The sequence below is a fragment of the Puma concolor genome, chromosome D1 (assembly GCF_028749965.1).
Source record: "Puma concolor isolate L17-30 chromosome D1, mPumCon1.1.hap2, whole genome shotgun sequence".
NCBI classification, from domain to species: domain Eukaryota; kingdom Metazoa; phylum Chordata; class Mammalia; order Carnivora; family Felidae; genus Puma; species Puma concolor.
Genome location: NC_141676.1, coordinates 71,635,990 through 71,661,153, shown reverse-complemented (window position 1 = coordinate 71,661,153; position 25,164 = coordinate 71,635,990). Strand labels below are relative to the sequence as shown.

Genomic DNA, 25,164 nt, shown 5'->3' with positions numbered 1-25,164 from the left:
GCCACACCATTTCACTTTTATAAGCAATACTGTAATGAACCCGTAACCCATGGAATTGCAGGGTTAAAGTTATACATTTTATCGATATTGTCAAATTGCTCTTAAGAAAGGCTATTTCCATTGTTGTGCCCATCAAAAATACAGCAAAGTGCCTATTTCTCCATGTCTTTACCCAAAGTGGATATGCTCAATCTATTACACTTTTATCACTCTTATAGGCAAAAATATCTCATTTTAATTTGCATATTGAATTAATTGGTAAGAATCTAAATTTTTTTATTTCACTTAAACTGCTAATTCATATCCCTGGTTCATTTTTCTATTGGATTTTCTTTCATTATTAATGAAGAATGTATATTTGTTCAAAGGGAAGATTGAAATGCAATCACTAAATAGCCCTGTTAAATTTATGTCTTTTCCCTGGGAGAAATAAATCATTTATAGCTGTGCAGAAAAGAAAAGCCCTGAGGGGAGCAGAAAGAGTGAGAATTCAAACTTGACAATTATAGCAAGAGCTAGCCTTGCCCTTATTTCTTTCTCATAAACAGGGGAAACCTTCTATTCATGAAGCCCAAAAGCAGGAAGTTGAGGATTAGACAGGGCTCTCAGTTTTCCACTGGGGAAAGAAGCTTCTACCAGTCCTTCCCATACTTCAGCTTGAAGGGATACCAATTTATTCATTCAACAAGTGATTGCTAATTAATGGGGATACAGCAGGATAAAATAAATGCAATCACTGCCCTCACTGAGCTTATGGTAAACCTGGAGAGAAAAACAACTCATATTCTCCTCCTTCCTTCTCTTCAGTGGAGGTTGAGGAATAAGGTGGATAAATGAGGGGCAAAGATGGACAGGGATGAGTATACAGATTGATAGATTTTGGGAAACTTGTCAGAATGGGGAGAGACAAAAGATGTAGGGTTGGTAAACATGTGCTTGGGTTATTATTTATCTAATATGGCAATGAAAAATGCTAATGTTATTTATTATTATTATTGTTATTATTATTATTATTATTATTATTATTATTTAGCAAAGTTAACTGAAAACAGTCCTGTGTTTTTCTCTCTCATCTGGTTAAGTTTTCTGTGGATTAAACCTCCCCAACTCTCCTTACCACATTCCAGAGATGTCCATGTTTACATTCAAGTAATAGACAATTCTTACAGTGGTATTCACCTATTTAGCTGTATTACCTTGTCAGAAAAACCTGTAAGTCCTTGGTGCTTTCCATGTTAGAAGAATTAAGCCTATTTCTGTCTATCCCTAAAAGTGTGAAATGTTTTCAAATGTTTTATAAATCCTCACCTAAAATAAATTTCTAAATTTAAAACTGTGATTGCCGCATGTCAAAACTAAAAGAATAAACTTAGTCCAATTCTCCACTTTTAGACAGAAGAAAGCAAGACTCAAAAGATTTAAAACCCTTTTCCAGGGGCGCCTGGGTGGCGCAGTCGGTTAAGCGTCCGACTTCAGCCAGGTCACGATCTCGCGGTCTGTGAGTTCGAGCCCCGCGTCGGGCTCTGGGCTGATGGCTCGGAGCCTGGAGCCTGTTTCTGATTCTGTGTCTCCCTCTCTCTCTGCCCCTCCCCAGTTCATGCTCTGTCTCTCTCTGTCCCAAAAATAATAAACGTTAAAAAAAATAAATAAATAAATAAAAAAAATAAAACCCTTTTCCATTAAAAACCTTCTACTCCTTTCTTTCAAACCTTTTGTTTGAATAAGAAAAAATGAAGCAAGGGTTAAAGATAAGCGAAGGGGAAATTAGTACAGGGTTTCGGTGTCATATGTATTCTGACTGAGCACGTGAGAGTTTTATCAGCAGCTACAGAAACCATTTTATCTTTTATAGGACCACCCTGGTATCTGTCAACTGTTCCTTTGAATCATTACCCCACCTTCTAGAGTGCCTCAACCCCTCTCACATCCCACAGTCCACCCCAAAGAATGATAGTATGTATTTCAGTGTTAGATGCTCTGGTTTCAAAAGAAAGGAAGTTAAAAATTATGCACCAAAAAATGAGAGATCTGGTCTTCTGGTTTTGTGAGATCTGCGAAACTGTTTAGCTTTTTGACTTTGAAGCTTTCTCTAATGGAAGACACATTTGTTAAATAACATAAATGTTTCTTGAGCTGTTATAGTTTCCCAAGGGATAAGTTGCAGAGAGAAGTAAATGCTCATGGTAATGTTAGATTTTTAAGGTGTTGGAAGACAGGAAACTTTCCTTGTGTTTTTATATGATAAAAAATTGGGCAGATTAGGCTGTGTTATAATGAAAGGGCATGGAGATTGGATGTTGACCTCGGTCAGATGCAACATCACCCCTGAGAAGCTGTGGGTTGTCTACAGGTTGATAATGTGCACATTGTTATACCTATATCAGGTTTTTACAAGGATTGTATCTTTTAAAAATTAATGCAAAATATGCAAAATAACGGGTGCTCTTCTCTTCACAGTAGAATTCAAATAACCAAATTTCAATTGGCTGCAATTTCGGTAAGTCTTTATGTAATGGAATTATCTTCCTAAATCTAATTCAGAGACTTTCATCATTACAAAATACTCTTTCTTAATCATTCCAAGCCACATTTGATTAGCACAGAACAGTTAAACCAAGGCACACCCAGTGAAACAGAATGATGTGCCCAAGATCACCAGCTAGATAGCAGTTAGGTTTGGCCTGAAACCCAGTTTTCCTGACTCATGGGCAGAGAATGCCAACAGCTGCTTCTCAAAGATGGAGTGCAATAGTCCTTGCTACCTTTTCTAATAAAAATAACCGTTCAGGGGCGCCTGGGTGGCGCAGTCGGTTAAGCGTCCGACTTCAGCCAGGTCACGATCTCGCGGTCTGTGAGTTCGAGCCCCGCGTCGGGCTCTGGGCTGATGGCTCAGAGCCTGGAGCCTGTTTCCGATTCTGTGTCTCCCTCTCTCTCTGCCCCTCCCCCGTTCATGCTCTGTTTCTCTCTGTCCCAAAAATAAATAAATGTTAAAAAAATAAATAAATAAATAAAATAATAAATAAATAAATAAATAAAAATAAAAATAACCGTTCAAATGAGTTTCTTAATGTCATTGACAATCTGTTTCACCTCCATCTCAGTAGCACTACCTTTAGAGTTAGTTGCTAACATATGTTTCTTTCTTTCTTTTCTTTCTTTCTTTCTTTCTTTCTTTCTTTCTTTCTTTCTTTCTTTCTTTCTTTCTTTCTTCTTTCTTTCTTCCTGTTTAATCCAAGCTAGTTAACATATAGTGTAATAATGGTTTCAGGGGTAAAATTTAGTGATTCATCACTTGCATATAACACCCAGTGCTCATCCCAACAAGTGCCCTCCTTAATGCTCATCACCCATTTAGCCCATCCCCTTACCCAATACCCTCCAGCAACCTTCAGTTTGTTCTATATAGTTAAGAGTCTCTTATGGTTTGCCTCCCTCTCTGTTTTTATCTTATTTTCCTTTCCCTTCCCTTATGTTCATCTGTTTTGCTTCTTAATTTCCACATATGAGGGAAATCATATGATATCTTTCTCTGACTTACTTATTTCACTTGGCATAATACATTCTAGTTCCATTCACATTGTTGCAAATGGCAAGGTTTCATTCTTTTTGGTTGCCAAGTAATATTACATTATATATATATATATATCTTTATATATATATATATAAATATACATATATGTATCTATGTATATACATATATGTGTATATGTATATACATATATGTGTATATGTATATGTATGTATATACATACATATGTATATAATATATATGTATATATATTATATATATATGTATATATATTGTATATATATTATATATATGTGTGTATATATATATATATGTATATATAATATACAATATATACGCCACATCTTTATCCATCTATCAGTCAATGGACATTTGGGCTTTTTCCATAATCCAGCTATTGTTGATAGTGCTCCTATAAACATTGGGGTACATGTGCTCTCTTTAAATCAGTGTTTTTGTGTCCTTTGGATAAATACCTAGTAGTGCAATTTCTGGGTCATAGGGTAGCTTTATTTTTAATTTTTTGAGGAACCTCCATACAGTTTTTGAGGGTGGCTGCACCAGTTTGCATTTCACCAACAGTGTAAAAGTGTCCCCCTTTCTCCGCACCCTCGCCAACATCTGTTGTTGCCTGAGTTGTTCATTTTAGCCATTCTGATTGGTGTGAGGTGGTATCTCATTGTGGTTTTGATTGGTATTTCCTGATAATGAGTGATGTTGAGCATCTTTTCATGTGCCACTGGTCCTCTGGATGTCTTCTTCGGAAAAGTGTCTGTTTATGTCTCTTGCCTATTTCTTCACTGGATTCTTTGTATTTCTGTATATGTCTTTACATAAATTTGCATCTTAATCAAAATAAGACTTCTTAATACATACATGTGAAAAAGAACCATGCATTTGAATATGAGACATAATGCTCATTTACATGTGTTTTGTGGCATTTTACCCCATAAAAGAACTTCATTTGCTCTGTATTTGGAAATCCTGTATATATACAGTTCATTTTATTATTGTTGGGTTTTTTTCATGTCACTCTTCTCAAAAGAACTGTAAATTCTTGAAGGCAGATAGGAAGTTTCTTGGAAAAAATATGAAGACCAATGTTGTTCATATTGCTTTCCCCTTTCCTTCCCTCTAGCTTTCAGGAAACCTCCCACAATTGAGGGGCCCCCTGCTATGATGTTCTCTCTGGGCTTTATCCAAATATGAATCCCTTTGTCACTCCTATTTCTTTTTTCCTTTTAATGTTTATTTATTTATTTTGAGAGAGAGAGAGAGATAGCACAAGAGTGTGGGACAGGGCAGAGAAGGAGGGAGAGAGAGAATCCCAAGAAGGCTGTGCACTGTCAGTGCAGAGCCCAATACAGGGCTCAATCTCACAAATCGTGAGATCACAATCTGAAACAAAATCAAGAGTTGGATTCCTAACTGACTGAGCTACCCAGGCACCCCTTTCACTCCTATTTCTACTATTATTGTTAAAGAGGTTGTATGGAAAAAATAATTCTAGCCAACTGTGAAGTTAGAAGTGATTTTTTAGGGGTGCCTGGGTGGCTAAGTCAGTTAAGGGTCCAATTCTTGATTCTGGCTAAGATCATGATCTCAGGTCATGAGATTGAGCCCCTAATCAGGGTCTGCACTGAGCGTGGAGCCTGCTTAAGATTCTCTGTCTCCCTGGAAATGCAAGCTGGTGCAGCCAGTCTGGAAAACAGTATGGAGGTTTCTCAAAAAACTAAAAATAGAACTACCCTACGACCCAGCAATTGCACTACTAGGTATTTATCCAAGGGATACAGGTGTGCAGTTTCAAAGGAACACATGCACCCCAATGTTTATAGCAGTACTATCAACAGTAGCCAAAGTATGGAAAGATCCCAAATGTCCATCAATAGATGAATGGATAAAGAAGATGTTTTTATTCACTAAGCTGTAGAGTTTTTTTAATTCTTTTGCCTGTATATATGGAATAATAAAATTGTGGAATCTAAAGTAAATTAGAGTTTAGACAGCCAACTAGTCTTAAAAAAAAATACTTCATAGAAAATGGAGCCCAGAGAAATTATGATAGCTAATTAGTGGCAGAAACTTCCCTAGATTGGCTGATAGTTTTGATAAGGAAAAGTCTGAGTCACTATGTAGGCAACTTCCATTTTCCACTCAACTATGAATATCATGTACTCATTATAGTAATTCTTGCTAAAACAGCATTAAGAATTAGTAGCAGTGGGGTGCCTGGCTGGCTCACTTGGAAGAGCCTGACTCTTAATCTCAGGGTCATGAGTTGGGGCCTCACGTTGGATGTAGGCATCACTAAAAAAAAAAAAAAAAAAATAGGCTTTTTAAAAAAAGAATTGTTAGCAATAAAATAAAAAATAATAGTCATTGGGGTTTTGGGCAGACAATTCTCCACAGCATTTCTATACATTTGTTGTGGACTACCTTTTCCAGGTTGTTCCCACAGCAGAAAGCCATGAAAACCAGAAATCTGTCTCCCTACAGGTGAAATGACAGATTTGTTTACTGATCAGAATAAGAAAGGTGAGATCTTTCCCTCTTCTCCCAGGCGATATTTCAGGGTAATGAAGATAATATCTTTCTCTGGAGGGACATGAGACTGATTTGCCAGTAACCCTTATATAAAATGGGGATACCTTCTGAGAGTTCCTCAACTGTGATCTAGATCCAGAGGTGAGCAATAATATGAGAAAACATTTGTTATAATATACTTTATTTAATAATAATAAAAGAAGAAGGTGGCAATGAAGGGGAGGGCATCCCACTGCTACTAATTAAGACCTGAGCCAAAGTTAAGAGTCAGATGCTCAACCAACTGAGCCGCCCAGGCACCCCTACTTTAATGAATATCTTTATTCCTAACTTTTTTCTGTATTTCATATGATTTTTCATAGGATAGATATCCAGATGTGAGATTCTTGAGTCAAAGGCTAGAAATGTTGTTGGCTTTTTTTTTTTTGAGATTCTTATTTCATATAACCAAAATGTTTTCTGAAATGTTAAACCAGTTTATGTTCTCACTAGCCATGTCTCAGTGTATTTTCATAACCATTATTTTTCACTTCTTCCCCATCACTCTTTGTATTTGCTTTTCTGAACCTCACACACCTCCTTAAATTCCTTCAGACTTTACATATGTTCTCCCTCTACTTAGAATGCTATTGGCATATACAACTCTTATCCTGCAGACCTCAGCTGAAATGTCATTTTCCTCAGAGAGTTCTTCCCTGCATTCCCAAGCTACCATACATCATCTTTATATCCAAATCTTACTGTTGTGGTACTCATCCTCATGTGACTGTAATTATTCTTGGCTTACATTTAAGCTCTGTGAAATCAGGGGTCTCATTTGGCATGTTCTTCACCAACCCCTGGTGCTAGAACAAAGCTTGACACACAGTAAACACTTAATAAATACTACTTGAATGAATTCACCTTTTTCAAAATTCATTAACAACAAAGTAAGGTCAGTAGGGCAATTACTACTAATATGACACGGGAGAAATCACAGGGATAGTTTGAATTGATCTCCTCAAACTCTGCAAGTGAGTTAATAGCAGTGGTACAGTTATAACCTGGCTTTATTGGTCCTCAGAAGACACTTTTTTTTTTTAATATAGTCAATACTTTGGTAAAATTTTGAATATTTTTGTTATTAAAAATAACATATTCATTCAAATTGGATTATCAGTTAGAGATAACCTTAGCGGGGCACCTGGGAGGCTCAGTCGGTTAAGCAGCCAACTTCAGCTCAGGTCATGATCTCGTGGTTTGTGAGTTCGAGCCCCGTGTCGGACTCTCTGCTGACAGCTCAGAGCCTGGATCCTGCTTCAGATTCTGTATCTCGCTCTCTCTCTGCCCCTCCCCTGCTCATGCTCAGTCTCTCTCTGTCTCAAAAATAAATAAAACATTAAAAAAAAATTTTTTAAGAGATAATCTTAGTGATTCTCTAAATAGATAATTTTCTCTGTCTGTAGAGATATTATAAATACCTCTAAATCAATTGTTTCCTGTTAACAGATTCAATTGAGCCAAATTAGGAATGATATGAAGTTGTTTTTATGGTCTTTTTCAACATGGAGTCTTGCTGCACTTCACATTGTACAGAAAATGAATTTTTTTTTTGAGAGAGAGAGAGAGAGAAAGAGAGAAAACAAGCTGGGGAGAGGGAAAAAGGGAGAGCAAGAGAGAGAGAGAATCTTAAGTAAGTTTAACACTCAGCATGGAGCCCAATGTAGGGCTCGATCCCAGGACTTTGGGATAATGACCTGAGTGGAAATCAAGAGTTAGATGCTCAACTGACTGAGCTGCCCAGGTACCCCAAAAATGAAATACTTTTGTTTTGACTTTCAGACATGTCAAGTGAATGATGAGCAGATGAGTTTTTTTATTAGCTCTTGCATTTATGCAACAGGTCTGTTGCCTAAACATAAATTTTTCAAAAAACATCAATAAAGAAATTCAAACATATCACAATAATTCCTATTTATTCATGTTCTAAGCAACTAGAAAAGTCAAACTGTGGTAATGTGTCTGTATCCTTTTTTTTAACTGAGTTTTTTAATGTTTATTTATTTTTGAGAGAGAGACAGAGCATGAGCTGGAAAGGCGCAGAGAGAGGGAGACAGGGAATCTGAAGCAGGCTCCAGGCCAAGCTGTCAGCACAGAGCCCGACACGGGGCTCAAACTCGTGAACTGAGAGAACATGACCTGAGCCGAAGTCAGAGGCTCAACCGACTGAGCCACTCAGATGCCCCTGTATCCTTTTATAAGGAGAGGCCAATGATAAATAAGTTTATGTAAGAAATTTATTTTAATGTTTATTTATTTTTGAGAGAGAGAGAAAGGGAGAGAGAGAGGACATGAGCAGGGGAGGGCCAGAGACAGAGGGAGACAGAAGATCTGGAGCGGGCTCTGTGCTGACAGCAGAGAGCCTGATGCAGGGCTCAAACTCACGAATGGTGAGATCATAACCTGAGTCAAAATCAGATGCTTAACCAACTGAGCCACCCAGGCACCCCAGGAAATTCGTTTTTTAAAGCAATTCTCAGTATGTGCCATATTGTGGTATAATGGTATAATGGAACCGACTAGGTTCAAGATATTACTCAATCTGTATATCATAAAACCACGAAATATGAACCAATGCTTTTAATAATGTCCATCAAGAGTAGTCATGCTCTAATTTCAGAGGCTTCAGTTTTCTAGAGGATTTGGGGACTATCCAGGTTTCTGATCAGTTTCCCAAAGATCTGAGAGTCTTTGCCCTGAGCCCAAGAAATGGAACACCAACTTGCATATGGTGTTGGAAGAGGAAGCCACTGTTTATCATAACCTAGGGATAGGTGAAGCAAAAATCCACTCATTAAAGTTTAGACTCAAAATTTCTTCTTCCTGATTTTCAAAATGTTATTATCTTTCTTGATCCTCTTTGTGATTCTCTTAATTTTTCCTTCATGAACTATTTTCTTGAGCTTATTCCTTAAATTTTGGTGATTATTATAACAGCTGTCTTCAGCCTTTCTCTGCTCACTATCCGTGCCCACACTGTAGTCTATGGACTTGCTTTGGGTGATCTTCTCTACTCCTTTAATGTCAACTTTTATTTGTCTTTCTTCCCAAAATACCTACTCCACCATCATTTCTTCTTGCTTAGTGACTGCAGCACTAGTACTATGCTGAACAAATATTTATTAAACAAATGCAATTTTTGTGGTTAAGTATTATACTTCTACAATCTATGGATAACCATTTATTCAGAATTTCTTCTTAATCTTCATACAAATAAGGCAATGGGTATAGTGGGGGAAAAATGAGTGGTGGGATTCAGGCATACTTTGGGAATCAGCCCAACTTTCTAATTAAGCCACTTATTAACATGCATGGCATTTGTCAAGATACCTAATCTCTGTGCTCTAAACACTCTTTCATTTCTAAAATGAAGTGAATACTGCCTACCCTATAGTGCTGCTATAGGGATTAAACAGTATGCACATGTACACAGTGTCTACACATAGTAGACATTCAATAAATGGTCGTCATTATCATAAAAAGGAATTATACCTGCACATTTTGCCTCTCTCCATGATCTCACTTTCTCACTTTTAATTAAATTCCTCTGTCCCTCTTAATTTACTACTAATAACTCTTATCAATATTCTGTACACTACATGGGTGAGAAGGCTTGTTAAAATCATAAAAGTCAGGAAGGAAAAAATATAAATTAAAAACCTAAAGCATCCAACAACAGTGTGAATTTGCATCCCAAGCATTCTCTCCCTCAACGCTCAAAGTTAACTGAGTCTCGGAGCACAGCAATATGCAGGACTGGCAAACTACCAAGTTTTGGAAGGTACTTTTGAGGATGCAAGTTTAGGTAGAATTTCCAGGGGAGAGAGCTATTGTGGGACATCTATGAATAGGTAAAAAGAATATGTTCCAAAGAGATATGCTTACTTGGAAATGTATCAGATTACAAAGCAATTAGAATATTAAAAAATAAACAGAGGGGTGCTTTGGTGGTTCAGTTGGTTAAGTATCCAACTCTTGGTTTTGGCTCAGGTCATGATGTCACGGTTCATGAGATCGAGCTCTCAGTTGGTATATGTGCTGACAGTGTGGAGCCTACTTGGGATTTTATCTCTCTTCTCTCTCTGCCCCTCACCTGCTCACACTCTCTCTTGCAAAATAAACATTAAAAAAAAAAAGAAATAGATAACTAAGAACTTTATTAGAATTAGGTTACATTAAAATATTTCAACCACTCTTTCAGAATTGAAAGATGCATTAGACAAAAAATAACTATAGTCACAGAAAGACTTAATTCAATCACTTTGTATATCAGTTGCCTTGAGTAAAGAAAATGTAATATTATATGTTGCTTTTATAGACCTGCCATAAAATTTGCTACAAAGAAAGTAATAAAATTTTAAGTGCTAATATTTTACAGAATATAATCTAAGAAAATAAGTTAAATGAAAACTTAACTACTTAAAATAAGAGACTCCTAGATAACCTATGGAGGCAATTGGAGTCTAAATCTAAATTAAAAACGTTTTAAATGACAAGGGGAAAAAAAGGATTTCACACTGTTCATACTGTAACTTGTGAGATACAGTCAGTTCGTCTCAGAAAAGAAGTGTGGGCCTAATATACCTTTATTATTAAAGGAAAGAGTGAAAATGAGCTGCTAAGTATTCATGCTAATTAATTAAGGAAAGAAAGATAAAATGAACCAAATGAAAGGGAACTTACTACAAATAAAAGATGAAATTAATTCATTAAAAAATGTGAAAATTATCACAGGAAACCACACTAAAATGGAGTCAGGAAGTTTTTGCTGTAGCTTGTTTGTCCCAGACTACAATTCTCTGCTATTCCCCAAAACGACCATTTTCACTCGTAAAATAACTGGTAGTTTTATTTTAGGGTTTATATTGGTGATCAAATGTGGGATCCAGAGCAAACCTCCAAAGACCCCCAGGCTGGAGAGCCAACATCAGACAATGCCCACAGAGCCAATGGGGCTCACTGCTTTCTCACTGACCCATGAGTTGGAAGGTAAGTTTTCTCCTGGATTTTGAGCTCCATGCTTTGTGTTTGAGCTCTTTAGGCTTTGTTTGGGATCTTTGTTTTTGTTTTCGTTTTTATCTCAGAGTAATAGTTTGGCCTCTCATACAACTCCTTTTCAGAATTGGATTGTTCCTGATGGAACCATGCTGGCCTTTGGTCTGACTCGTTTTCAGAATCAGACTGTTCTTGTTGGACTGGTGCCAGGAGGAAATGTGCAGGCCTCCAATCCCACTGTTTGGGATCAGACTCTTCTGGTTGGAACTGTACCTGTTGGAATTGTGCTAGCCTTCAGTCAACCTGTTTGGGATCAGACTCTTCCTGCTGAAACTGTGCTAGCATTCTGTCGGACTCCTTTTAGGAACTGGCCCGCCAGCCTTTAGTCCAATTTCTTCCGAACCGGGCAATTCCTACTGGAACTGTTCTGGCTTTTGGTCTGATTCCTACTGGAACCAGGCTATTGCTTTTGAAACTGGTATTTAGAAATGTTTCTGTTTTCTCTAGAAAAAGCTTTAATAAATGGGATCCCAATCACCAAATGCTTTGAGGGTGCCCCCCTCACTTGGACTTGGGCCAGTTTTATGTTTAAAAACTATGGTCCCTCCTCATGTGCATTTCTCACTAAGTAGTCTGAGTTGTCCAAAAGTAATTTAGAACTTCAATGGCCATTGTGGGGGAACTTTACCTCTCTCCAAACTTATTCTACTCAAAATTAAATTAGAAAGTTGTGGTTCCAAAGAAAAAAAAGAAAAAGAAAAAAACATCTGAACAGGATGCATATTTTTAAATGGTACCTTGAAACTTCCAGATGTTTTCAGGACTCTAAGTTTGCGTCTTTGCAAAATACCATTTCTAAGTTAACCGGGGCAAACCACTGAAAGAAGTCAAAATGGCTTCTGAGGCCTCTTGTTCCCCACCCCAACTTTTTTGTCTGCAGACACATGGCAGCCATCTTATGCTCAGACCTCACCTTTAGCACTATTTTCCTCTATTCTCTCTGCTGAACTTCCCTTTTCCTCTGAATCTCTCCCGCTCACTCCTCTTCTGAAACTATTGAAACTTGCCTCTTTAAAGTTAAATCTTCAGAAGATCTAAATACACCTCAAATTTCTTATGTTCCCTGGACTAAGGCTAAAATACAAGTCATAGTTAAGGAGTTGCTTAAAGTGACTGAGGACCCACATAAGTTTGCAGAAGAATGTAGCATAGCTATTGAAATTTACCAACCTAGTTTCTCAGGTTTATATCAATTAGTCCACATACCTGTTGGTGAGGATCAGGCCAAGCCTTGGATGAAACTAGTCAGAAGGGAACATCCTGAAGGGGATTTAGAGAAACAGACTCCTGACTTTGGGGCAACACGATAGAAAATTCATTGGAAATCTCCACTGGGCTATTATAATAGCTTTTCCTAAGCCTGTTGATAGGAACAAAATTCAAGCTTCACACAGAAGTCTTGTGAACCTGTCTATTTATGATTATTACAATCAACTCCAAATTATCTTTTAAGAATATTCTTGTCTTCTTTTGGATATTGAATCTACCTGGTAGCATATAATTCTGCTTATTGATGAGCTAAACTGGAATCTTTCTCTCTTAGTCAAAAGGACCAGGATGTAATAGAAAACTGCCCACTCCAGATTTACTTAACATGGCAAACCAATTTACTTGCATCCTAGATGAGCTACCTAAAAGAAAGACCACTAAAATTCTTTTTTCAACTTTGGCAAATGGACGCCCCTAAATAAATCTCAAAACCTTCTAGTTTCTGTTATTATTCCAAACAGCCAGGGCATTAGAAAAATAATTGTTATAAATTTCAGCACTCCAGGCACCTTCTAACCAGCCTTTCTAGTGTCCTCCTAATTCCCAGTGATGGAACTCTGAGGAACTGGTCTCAGGAACCCCTCTGGGAACTGAGGAACTCTTCCCAATTCTCCCTATTAATCAGCTTGGAGAAACAACTCTCCAGATTGGGAATGAAATCTTTGCCCGTATTGACACCAGAACTACACTCTCAGTGCTTAACCCCACTGCTATAAAGCAGCCCCTGCCTTGGAGTATGAAAAAACAGTTCAAAAGTAGAGTCTAACAAATGTCAACAGGTCTCTGGACCTATTCCCTTTGTCTAGGCCTTTTGAGACATACCCTTTTCCTCCTTAGTTCCTCAGTTTATTGGGCTGAGATTTCTTAGAAAATTATCTTGCCAGAATTTCTCCCAAAAGGGGAAAATAATTCTATAATTTGACAGTAGTAATCAAAATAGCCAACGAGGGGAATTAAATGACCATTAAACATCTTTCTATGCTGTGTCTCTGATGGCATTATAGTTGAGACCAGGGACAATGATCATTTGTTCCTATTGGATCAGCTACTAGCCTCTTTGAGGGCAAAATCTTCAGTTGATGTCAGCAGAATCCACAGTGCACCTCCCATCAATATTCAAATAGATCCCTCCAAATCTCATTCCACAATTAATACCCTATAAATAAAGAAGCCCTTCAGGGCATCAAATCCATAATAAAAGATTATGAAGTCCAGGGCCTCAACATCCCCTGCACTAGGCCCTTTAACCCCTATTTTACCTATGAGAAAACTGAACGACTGAGGGTGAAGGTTTGTCCAGGATCTTTGAGCAATAAATAACACTGTTATCCCTAGGCACCCTATTGTTCCTAACCCCCATGTGCTACTAACATCCATTTCCACTGAAAGCAAATTTATCACTATAATTGATCAATGCAGTGCAGTTTTAGTATTTCAGCTAAGAAGGATAGCCAATATCTTTTTGCTTTCACTTGGGAAGAACAAAAATACAACTGAACTGTAAATAATGCCCCAGGGTTACAGAGAGAGTCCCTCTTACTTTTCACAAACCATAAAAGCTGATTTGGATGATATAAAGCTTTCTATAGTTTCTACCTTGCTCTAATACATAGATGATTTTCTTCCCTACTCCTATTTTCAAACTTCTTCATAGGAAGACCGCATCTACCTTTTGGCCTTAAAGGGACATAAAGTGTCCAAAGAAAAATTACAGTTTGCTCAAACTCAGTTTAGATACTTAAGCATCTGATCTCAAAACAAGGACTACATTCTATCTAGACAAAACCCCTCACGACTGCTTAATGCTGACAGATTATCTTTTGACTTCCTGTGACAATTTACAGGAAACTCCTCTAGCCAATGCAAATCTTTCATGCTTTACTGATGGTTCTTATTTAAAGGATAAAATATTTCTGTGGTAAATATTATACTGGGTATGCTACTGCAACTCTTTTGAAGTCATTGAAACAGCTCCTTTACCTGTGGCTACTTCACCCCAAATGGCTGAATTATACACCCAAGGGTAAAATAGATAACATTTATACTGATAGTTGGTATGCCTTAGGGGTAGCTCCTGACTTTGGAGTATTATGGAAATAGTGAGATGTCCTTACCTCCAAAGAAAGATAAAATTCAAAATGACTCCTATATCCAAAATACATTAGATGCCATCTTCTTGTTGGCTTCCCTGATTATTAAGGTTCCCAGGCATTCCCTGGAAGATGAAGTAATCCACCTTAGTAATATTTCCATCAAAAATGCTGCTGTTAAGGAAACCAATAGTCAACTTCTGTCATGGCCCGAAGGAATCTTCTCCCAAATGAGAATTTGGAAAAATTGACAAGAGACATTGAGCAATTGGCCCCAGAGAGGGAGAAACAATATTGGAAATCTACTAACTGTTGTCTCAATAATAAAGGAGAGAACTTAGGTTTGGACAAAATAACAATCCAGCCCCATCAGAAATTCTAAAACTCCCACTACTTACCACTGTGCATACATTAAGCCATTGTTCTACTGACAAAATGATAGTGTTTATAAACCATTATTGGTGAGGAAATACCAAGAAGGCCACAAAAAGTTCCTATCTTGCTTGTCCCACTTGATCAGAATACAATCCTGGGAAACCTGTCTGTACCACTTGTGCACATTTTAAATTAAATAATGGATCATTTGAGGTTTGGTAAATGGATTTCATATACCTCGCCCCATATGATAGATATAAATATGTTTTAGTCATGGTTTGTGTTTTCACTGGACTAAAGCTTTCCCTTGTAGACAGATCAACACTTCTGTGGCAAATTGTGGCATTCATGATCTAGAATCTGAGCCCTTATATATCATGTGCCCTGCTTTTTATGCATGTTTGTAAAGAGCTGGTAAGTTTGGTAAGGGATCTGGAAGTCGACACACCAGGAAGTGAACCCAGATTACCTTTGCTTGGCAGGGTGTGAAAGGGAAGAAGAAGGAGAGGGGAGAAAGGGGGCGGGGAACTTTGTGTAGTATCATGGCAAAATGTACTTGGTATAATTTTATATCTAATCATATAATAATATACATATGGTTAAATATTAGGGACAAAAACAAGCAGTAGGAGGCAAAATATGCCTCTTTGGCACATTGATTATCTTAAGCTGGTTATTTTTAAGAAATGTCAGACACACGAAGCTCTGAAAACTGGGTAGATGTTAGAAGAGACATTTACATTTGTAAAGGGAATTCCCATTTGTAAGGGTGTCACCTTCACTGCACCAGGAAGAAAGGAAATGACTATATCTCTAGAAACTGTTATCAGTGGAGAAGGCAGAGACTTAAATCTGCACAACAACCTTACTCTTGTTTACTGTGCTTCTCCTGGTAACCTCCTATGTGTGATAATGATGTGATGTGGGGTCCTGGAGCAAAAGGTGAAGAAAGGATTTTTGAGAAGCATTTGGTGCATAAATGTGGTTTTATTAAAGCACAGGGACAGGACCTGTGGGCACAAAGAACTACCCTGGGATTGTGAGGAGGGACTGATGATACACTTTTTAATTAGTGGAGGTTAGGGATAGCAGAAGTGACTAAGGAATTTGGAAGTGAGGCTTCCAGCACCTTGAGGGGCTAGCTGCTGTTAGGATAAGGTCATTTATTACTGTCTAGGAAAACATCAGTCTGAGACCCTTCAGATGAATATCAGGGAACCATATGTTTGAAGGATGATTGCTAACATATATCTTGGGAAGGGGGTTTGAGATATGGAGATATATGGAGAAGATATAATGATGTATGGAATCTTCCCTTTTTTGGTAACTGTGCCTAATTGTAAGTAGCGCATGTGTCTGTTAAGGCCTATGTCACCTGATGGGTCTGTTTGTATTCAGCCAGGTGATCACTGCGGCCCTTTCTACATTCCATTGCTCAAACCTGTTTCCCTTAAGTGGCCTCTACACAATCAAGCTAAGGTTGCTTTTTGCCTCTAGCAAAGTCTTGAAGTTAAAGCAGTTAAGTTCCTGGAGGAAGGTAATTCTGCCAGTCCCAAGTACTTGTCAATGGGCTGCAAGTTGTAAGGAAATTCCATTTTTTTTGACTTTTCTTTTGTGTTTCTTTTTGACATCACTATCACTGACTCCTCACTGTGAATATCTTCTTTTGTCTTTAGCTAAAGATGGTATTTAAGGTGATGGCTTTGGCCATTTTGGAGAGTTACTCAATTTTCCTGATATTATGAAACTCAAAATTGTCTGGGCACCCAGGGCACTGTAAGCCAATGTCTGAGACAACAGTTTTGAAACAAAGAAAGCTTTATTATCAAAACGACAGTCCAACAAGAAGCAGGGGGATCATTCCCAAAGCTGCCTTGTCCCTTGAGCCTAGGGACAGCTTATATATGTTTGCAAAGGAGGTGAATACATGAGGAAGGGTGAAGGGTTTCTTGAAACCTTGGGGCGGGGAGTTGAAATAATCTGGAGGTACGTATTCTTCTGTTAGGGAAAAATCCCTTATATGACTGCTGACAGGACTGATAAGGGAATTTCAGTCCCTGCCTGAAAACTTCCCTTCCAGGTTCTTGTTCCCACCCTACTGCCTCAGGCACCAAATTACTACTAATTAGGAATGTGGAAGTAATAGAATATAAATTGTCCCCTCTGTTGATTCTCTGAGCTCAGATCTCTGGAGAATGATCTCCTCTGGGCTCACTGGTGTAAAATAAACCTCCTGCCTTCCAACATCTCCAAGTACCATGTGGTTCTTCTGCTGGGTGATCCAGACTAGTTTCCGTAACACTTCCAGTGAGGTGCCTTTTGAGATCTGGTATATCAGGTGTGTCAGATAATTTCAAAACAAATGCTAGCATCGGGTCCCCATTAGGTTTCTCTAATCAGTGGGTACATGTGGAGTAGGAGTGGAAAAGGCAAAATGAACAATTGATAAGAGGTGCATAAAACATAATTAAGTAGAGAACAAAACAAAATGTGGATCTAAGTTAATAATGCAACTAATACAACTATAATTCACAGAAAAGCCACCCAAACTGAGGTGGGATGTGTCTCCCCCCCTCGCAGGAGGACCTGGATCCTGTGAGTGGAGGTGAATCCCAGATGGGCCGCCAAATTATTAGAAATAAGCCACTGACCCAATCAAAGGAGTCAGAAGATCAAGTTGATTTATGCATTCCTCTTTTCAAACACTTAGTACCCTTAGAACCCTTAGAATTCAAAAATAAATCTATTAATAATAGATATATAATTAAATATATAAATAACTTTAATATGGATACAATGAAGGTAACAGAACTCTGAGGAAAGAGGACCTCAAATTTATCATTTTTATTTGTTCTGTAGGAGCTGAAACCTCCCTTTCTCCCTTCTAAGTTCTTTGGCTAGTTTAATAATTAAATTGATTTAAGACAGAATAACATGAGAAATGAAATATTTTAAATGTTCCCATATCATTACTTGGGTGTGATGCGGTTTTGGAGTGGTGGGGGTCCAGAGCCTATGGCAAAGGAAGAATTCTTGAGACATCTTTGATGCAAAAAGATGAATTTCTTAAAGCACAGGAAGAGGACCCATGGGCAGAAAGAGCTGCACTATAAGCCTAAGGAGCTAGTAATTATATACCTGGGAGTTGGGGGAAGTAAAAGCAAGGTTTCCAAAAAGGACTTTGATATGCTAAAGAAGATTCTCAAGATACTGGATACCTAGCTTTGTGGAGCTAAGGTGGTTTTTCCTCTAGTAAGGCATTAACTTTAAGACAGTAGGGAGTTCTTGAAGAAAGGTTATACTCTGCTTATCTTAAATATTTGTCGATGGGCTGCAGGTTACAAGGAAATTCCATTTTATTTACCATTTCCTTCTTGCCTTTGTTCCCCCCATCACTATGGAGGGGAGGGTGATGTTGGGGCTCCAGGAAACTGAGTCTATAGTTTTCTGGAGATTAGGCTATTGATAAGATTGCCTTTTTCTTGTAAATCACTAAGACATTTGTATACTGATGGAGACTCATGTTTTGCATAACAATGATATCTATCAGTTAACCATTTGTTTTCTCCTTTACTTAGTTTTAGGGCAGCCAGGAATGCCTAGGAATGTCCCACCTTGGGGGGCGGGGGCAGTATGTGGGTTGCAGGGTGTTAGCTTGTGCTTTGCCCTCAGCTTGCCTTGGGCTCCCTCATTGGGTGAGTTATATGATTCTTGGAAAACGATGCTCTGTCTCTACTTGGAGAAACTGATAGTCTTGACCTTTAAACCTGTCATCCCAGTCTGATTTTGCTCTCTTCATGCCAAAACTCTACAGTTTTGCTATTTTCGAACTCACCTTGGTTCACTTCATGTGTCCTTCGCAGGGATAATGTATATAAAGGGAAGTCAAATAAAAACACATAACTTTGAAAATAAAATGCTGAGACATGCTTTGGCCTTCCTATTGCCCAATATGCATTTATAACTTCAGGATAGCAAGTCAAACATTTATGAAGCAGTCCATGGTCAACTTCCAAATGAATCCACACAGGTATACTAACTTAAAGTTCCAGATGTTGCTGGGGCTCTCAGGTTGGTCCCGTATACTACTTGAGTATCTCTGAAAGTGAACAGTATGAAGTGAGACATATAAAATGCATCATCTTATGACATAAACATTTGCCACACAAACAGAAATAAAAATTTGCTTCCAATTGTCCTGATTCTTAAAGTTGGAGAGTAAAGAGTTTCAATCAACATTTAATAAGTATTTATTGAACACTGTGAAAATTAATTAAGGGAAACCTTGCTGAAATGGAGTCTGGAGGTTTGGCACTGGAAGCTCTCATGCCCTACCACTAGTCCTCAATTGCTAATCCAACAAGAAAAGACAGACCTTGCACATGGATACTACTTGAGCTACTACTTTCCTATCCCAGCAGAAGGAAGAAAGACTCCCCCCGCCCTGCAGTAGTTCAGCCAATAAGAGACATTCACAGCTCAGCCAATGAGAAGCCACTATACTTCCAACTCCCAGTTTACTCCAATGGTCTTTTTGTTTATGACAGCTCCTCCAATGTCCCCCTTTCCATTATAAAAGAGTATTTCTTTCCTTTGCTATGCTGACTTGCTTATGGTTCTGTCATAGCTTGTTTGTCCTTGATTGCAGTTCTCTGCTATTCCCAAATAAGCCCATCTTTTGCTGGTAAAATAAATGGCAGGTTTTTTTTTTTTTTTTAACTTTTTATGTTTATTTTTGAGAGAGAGAGAGAGAGCAAGTGGGGAAGGGGCAGAGAGAGAGGGAGACAGAGAATTCCAAGCAGGCTCTGTGCTGACAGCAGAAAGCCCTATGTGGGGCTCAAAGGGCTCGAATTCAAGAACGGCGAGATCATGACTGGAGTCAAAGCCAGACACTTAACCAATTGAGCCACGCAGGCACCCCATTTTTTTTTAAGTTCAAAGCACCCACTATGTGTTGGAAATACCATGGTGATCAAGACAGAGAAGTCCTCTGGAGCTTACATTCCAGTGGGGCAGAAACATAATAAACAAGAAAATTCAATAATTACAGACAGTTTTAGGTGTCATGCAGAAAGAAACAGAAATAAAATTGAATAGCTGGAGAAGGCAACTTCAGACAGTGTGGTTAGAGGAGGCCTTTCTAAGAAGGTAAAATATTTATCAATGATAGTTTCATAAACAGTGAGTATGAGCAGCCATGTGAAAAAGTAGGTAAATTATTTCAGGCGGAGAGGATAGCAAAGTGCAAATGTAATGAGGAGAGAGGAAATCTCGACGGTTTGAGGATCAAACAGAAAACAAGAGTTCATTCCTGATACAGTGAGCGATTAGAGGAACAAAGAGATCTGTAGTTCATGCAGGTCTTTCATGTAGGATTTCATTCAAAGATGATAACAAGGTAACCTCTTGGGAAGTATTCAGCTTCCCAATATTGAGAGTAACTTGATATGATTTACATTTAAATTAAAAAAAAATCCCAGTGTTGAGGGTAGTCTCAGTGTGATACGTTGGCAGATCAGATGGGGGGAGGGTGGGAAAAGGAAGAGTCAAGGATGATACTTAGGTTCCTGGCTTGTACCTTAAATTCAAGAAAAAGTGGATGAAATTAGAAGTTAACCACAGTTGTTCAGCCAGAAACGATGGCATGTTGGACCAGAGTGATGCTGGTGGAAAGGGAGCAAAGTGGACAAACTGATTACATCTGATGGCTCTGTAGGGTTGCTCTTACTCTCTGTGACCCAGAGGGTAAGCCTGGTCTATCTGTAAAAATAATGCTTCTTCAAAATCTCATTTCAAAAACTTGCTTAACAGAAGGAAACAGTGCAGTGAGAATGGGATCAAACAGTAGAGACTATGTCAGTAACTGAAAGTTCCACACCTGCCTCAATGTGCATCTTCTGTCCAGGTCTCTTGGAGAACCTTTCTTTGTCTTAATTTTATATCTGACTGCACCAATAAGTAGGCCAACCTTCATTTTTTTTAATTCCATTCCAACAGTCTCACTAAAAACCAGAAAGTCTTCAGTTGGTTATCAGACTTATCCTCACTAGCAGGATGAGCACAGAAAAGTGACTTATCTTTTCAGAGCCCCATTTTCCTTATCTGTAAAGTGTGAGCAAAGATATCTATAAGATCACTAGCAGATTTATATAACATGTTAATGTATTGTGCAAGTTATAATAAACCTTTCAAATAGAAAGCAGAATAATTTTTTTAATTTTTAATTTTTTTTTATTTTTTAAGTGTATTTATTTATTTTGAGAGAGAGAGAGAGCGCATGGGTGTGGGAGGGGCAGAGAGAAGGGGAGAGAGAAAATCCCAAGCAGGCTCCACACTGTCAGTGCAGAGCCTGATATGGGGCTCAAACACAAATTGTGAGATTATGACCTGAGCCAAAATCAAGAGTTACAGGCTTAACTCACTGAGCCACCCACGCACCCTTATAATTCTTTTTTAAAAATATATTTATTTTGACAGAGAGGGAGAGAGAGAGAGAGAGAGAGAGAGAGAGAGAGAAAGAGAGAGAGAGAGAGAGAGAAAGAGAATGCAAGTGGGGGAGGAGCAGAGAGAGAGGGAGAGAGAGAATACCAAGCAGGCTCCTTGCCATCAGCACAGTCTGATGTGGGGGCTCCATCTCACAGTCAGTAAGATCATGACCAAAGCTGAAATCAAGAGTTGGATGCTCAGCCAACTGAGACACCCAGGCTCCCCAAAAGGGAGAAGTTTTATAAGAGAAATACATACAATAATAAATGCATAATAAATGTAGTCAGATCTCCACAGAGATCTGTATTTGCTTATTTAGTCTTCTCAAAACCCAGATGAGGCAGATAGGGAATACAATTATGCACATTTTATAGATGAGAAAACAAAGGCACAAGATGAAGTAAAATAACTTCTTCAAGATTAAACAGCTGATGAGAGGCAGAGCCTAGTCTGCCCTCTCAAGCAGTGTGACTGGAGTCCTTGCTGATGCTTAAACCAGTGATTCTCCAACTGTAGCTATAGTAGGAATCCTGAAACGGGATTGTTAAAACACAGATTGCTGGGACCTACCCAAACATTTTCTGATTCAGTAGGTTATGAGGGAGGGGTCAGGAATGTGCTTTTCTTACAAATCCCAGGAAGATTTGGCTGCGACTGGTCCCATTGATCCTGGGACCATGCTTTGAGAACTACTGCTAAAAAGGCTGCCTACTTATAATGATCTGAGCACCAAATTCTGGTTTGCGTGTAAAATCAATTTCATTTCATATCATTTCAATATATGCCAAATTTTCAGGAATGAAACTTCTGGATAAATCAACAGAGGATAGTATTTTTTTTTTTTTTTTTTTTTTTTCTGCTGGGACTTGACCAAGAGTTATCTAGCATCAACATCAAGGTATGGGTTGAATGACCATCTGATGAGATATTTGTATTCTAACTCGCTGAAATTATCTCTGTTTTCAGAGAAAAGGCACCCATCACTTTTCCCGATTCTATAATTTTATGTAGAGACATAATGAGTATCTGAACGTCATATTCTGTTTTCCAGCACATTGATCCATGAGCATTTTATTTTTTTTTTTTTAATTTTTTTTTTCAACGTTTATTTATTTTTGGGACAGAGAGAGACAGAGCATGAACGGGGGAGGGGCAGAGAGAGAGGGAGACACAGAATCGGAAACAGGCTCCAGGCTCCCAGCCATCAGCCCAGAGCCCGACGCGGGGCTCGAACTCACGGACCGCGAGATCGTGACCTGGCTGAAGTCGGACGCTTAACCGACTGCGCCACCCAGGCGCCCCGATCCATGAGCATTTTAGATGATGAAATATATCTTTGCATTAGAAATTTACTTAAAACATCTTTCCATTTATTCCTTATATTAAATTTGGTATTTTAGTTTTCTTTTTTATTAAATGTATAAGTACCTTATATTATATACACATATCACTTCACAGTGGTAAAGGTCTCTATAAAATATGTTATAAAAATAAAACATAGGGCCTGATCAGTTTGAGAATCACGTAATTTTCCTCCCTGCTAACGGAAAGAGGACCAGCACTTTACTTTGAGGGGGAATAGTTTGTAAATAGTAGATAATTGGAAACAAACTAAATTTAAAATCAAGTTATCTGAGGTTTATTTTTGAATCTCAGTAACTAGCATTGTGACATCTAGTGAGTTATTATGATCTCTGGATCTCTACTTTCCAATACTAAAATTAATCCATTAGACTAAAAGTTCTCCAAGATCCCCTTTTAGTTATCATTCAGTGAACAAAGACTATTTAAACTATCTTCACAATTAACTATGCTACTTGATTACATCTATCAAAGAAATTTCCAACTGGATTGTTCAACTCTTCAATATTGACAACCTAGTAAAAGACTTCATGTTTTAATAAATAACACACTTTGGGGAAACTTCAGAAGGCAATGCTACTCTGTTGGTGTATCGTTAAGTGTGTTACTGTAATTACATGATGTCAACTTTTAATCTCAAGCATAGGGCCATGAAATCTAAAAGGCCACACCCTTGCCTTTGCAGTTTTTGCCTACATTAGAAAGCATACTCACTTCTGAGCTTTCAAGAGCAGTTCCTCTTGCCAAATTGAAATTGGCTTCCAGGCTTCAAAACCAAGATAAGGTTATACAGGGGAGAAAAAAAATTTCCTCTACCCTTCAAAGGTTCTCCTAGCTGGGATAAGAATTAAATCGACATGAAACAGATTAACAGGAGGAAATAAAATGTGATTTTGTATGTATGGGAACCCCACATACAATGATAAGTTGAAAGCCAGAAAGGCAAAATGAGGTATGGACTCCATCCTGAGCTGAGGAATAGGCTAGGGGCCTGGCACATCAAAGGAGAAGGGGACAATTCACAGGGCAATAAGAAGAAGAGCGGATATTTGGTAATTAGATCTTTGCCCTACCATGCAGATAGGTCAGTCAGATAAAATGTATCTCTGGTACTAAGTCTAATTCTGGAAAAGATCCTCAATTAGATTTTTCTAGGTAGTTGAGGGATAAAAAGTTTCTTTTCTTAAAAAAAAATTTTTAATGTTTATTTTATTTTATTTTATTTTTTGAGAGGCAGAGCGTGAGCTGGGGAGGGGCAGACAGAAAGGGAGACACAGAATCCGAAGCCAGCTCCAGGCTCTGAGCTGTCAGACCCAGCCCGATGCAGTGCTTGAACCCAGGAATGTGAGATCATGACCTGAGTCTAAGTCAGACACTCAACCGACTGTGCCACCCAGGCACCCCAAAAAGTTTCTCATGGCCAGGTAGGGCCTTGATTGCCTTCAGCTCAAAATAGTCAACATGCCTCAGTGGCATGTTTTGGGGAGACTTGCTCTGAACCCCCTCAGTTATTATGCATTTATTTTAAAACCCCAGGACAATTTCTGAGTGTGTGTGTGTGTGTGTGTGTGTGTGTGTGTGTTTGTTTTTTTGTTTTTTTTGAGAGAGAAAGAGCCAGAGAGAGAGCGGGAACATACACTAGTGGGGGGGTGGGGGGAGGGAGAGAGAGAATCCCAAGCATGCTCTGCATGCTGTCAGCATGGACCATGATTTAGGGCCTGATCCAGGAACCTGATGGAAATCCATGATCTGAGCTGAAATCAAGAGTGGGATGCTTAAATGACTGAGCCACCCAGGTGCCCCAATTTCTGGGTGTTTTTAAGTCATAATCTAGGGAGACAAAGGTGAATAATGAGCTTATTTATTTGTAACCACTGTGATGAGGGCAAAATACGTGTGCCCTAGAGAACAGGGACACATAAAAGTCTATCTTGTTCATCACTTGCCCTTGATGCTGACACACGGCCTGACACCTAACAGGCTCTGTGTATAAAAGAAGCCCCAACTTCCACCAATAGTCAGGAAAAGTCACAGGAGCTCTCCCAGAAAAGGGTGATATTTAAACTAAGCCAAGAGGCACTTGGAAACAGTGTTATGTAATAATTATTGGCAGTCAGACTGGCACACTGGACCTGCTCATAAAACCAGCTTTCTCCTACCAGCTTCCTTCCTCACCCTGGGCAAGTCTTCCTCTCTCTGGGCCTCCTGCTTTTCATATGTAAAAGAAGGGGTGGAGATCCACAATCTCTGACAGCTTTTGTGCATGTGTGTGAGTACTTGCCTTAACTAAATCCTATAAAGTTTGCAGGGGAAAAAAAAAAAAAAAAAAACAACTGATACACAAAAACCTGCAAGTTTGCACTCCAACTGAATTCTCTTGTGGATAATAAGTAAACAACGTTAACAGGAAAC

General features: G+C 38.5%; 1 long non-coding RNA gene across 2 annotated transcripts in view; it reads left to right on the top strand.

Moving 5' to 3' along the window:
• LOC147576805 (uncharacterized) overlaps nucleotides 1-11,157 on the top strand; it is a 168,877-nt gene extending 157,720 nt beyond the window's left edge. Inside the window, exons 3-4 of one of the 2 annotated variants that reach the window (XR_015241153.1) lie at nucleotides 2,458-2,497; nucleotides 10,973-11,157. This is a non-coding gene — a long non-coding RNA (uncharacterized LOC147576805). The remainder of the gene's footprint in view (nucleotides 1-2,457; nucleotides 2,498-10,972) is intronic. The other variant, XR_015241154.1, reaches the window with a different exon arrangement.
• The last annotated feature ends 14,007 nt before the right edge of the window (nucleotides 11,158-25,164 follow it).